The following is a 1,156-nucleotide window of genomic DNA, read 5'->3' on the forward strand; positions in this document are numbered from 1 at the left end:
CCCATGGTTATCCTTGTTTTCATCCCTATCCCTGTGCCCATCCCCGCCGTTATCCTTGTTTTCGTCCCTATCCCTGTGCCCATCCCCGCCGTTATCCTTGTTTTCGTCCCCATCCCTATCCCTGTTCCCATGCCTGCCGTTATCCTTGTTTTCGTCCCCATCCCAATCCCTGTGCTCCTCCTTGGTTTTGCGCCTGTTTACATCCTTGTGCCCGTGTTCATTCCCGCTCTTGTCTCCATCCCCATTCCCGTGGTCATCCGTGATCCTTGCGCCCATCCCCGTATCCCTGTTCCCAGCCGTGTCCCCATCCGCAGGGTTATCCCTGCTCCCAGCCCCGCTCCCGCGCTCGCCGTTATCCCCGTCCCTGCGCAGGTGCTTCCTGCCTCCGCGCTCCATCCGCCCTTTTCCGGGATAAACACTGCCGCGTGCGGCAAGCCGGGACACARCCCCTCCTCCCGGCGCTCCGGCTGCCACCGCGGGGCCGGAGCCGGGAATCGTCCCGGCCTTTCCCCTCCCCTGATCCCTCCGCTCGCTCCACAGGGGACTCCCAGCCTGGGGAAAACGGGGAAGAGGAGGCCGTGAGCGCGGAGGCCACCGGCACCGCGCGGAGCACCGAGCGGGAATTGGGCGCCCGGCTGCGCGCCTTGGGCGACGCTTTCCAGCGGGCGCACGAGCAGCAGGTGAGCGCCGGGGATGTCCCGGGATGGATGCGGTGGGATGCGGCGGGATGTCCCGGGATGGAGGCGGCGGGATTGTCCCGGGATGGAGGCGGCGGGATTGTCCCGGGATGCCCCGGGACGGATGCGGCGGGATGCCCCGGGATGGATGCGGCGGGATGTCCTGGAATTCCCCGGGATGGATGTGGCGGGATGCGGTGGGATGCCCCGGGATGGATGTGGCGGGATGCGGTGGGATGCCCCGGGATGGATGCGGCGGGATTGTCCCGGGATGGATGCGGCAGGATGCCCCGGGATGCCCCGGGATGGATGCGGCGGGATGTCCCGGGATGCCCCGGGACGGACGCGGCGGGATGTCCCGGGATGCCCCGGGACGGACGCGGTGGGATGCGGGAACGCCGCTCATCCCGCTCTTCCCGCAGCGCTCGGAGCGGCGCCGGCTCCGCGGCGCCTTCTGGACGCCCCTGTGCCGCTTGGCC

This window comes from Nothoprocta perdicaria, unplaced genomic scaffold (assembly GCF_003342845.1).
Source record: "Nothoprocta perdicaria isolate Ctin4 unplaced genomic scaffold, notPer1 scaffold_1158, whole genome shotgun sequence".
Classification (NCBI taxonomy): Eukaryota; Metazoa; Chordata; class Aves; order Tinamiformes; family Tinamidae; genus Nothoprocta; species Nothoprocta perdicaria.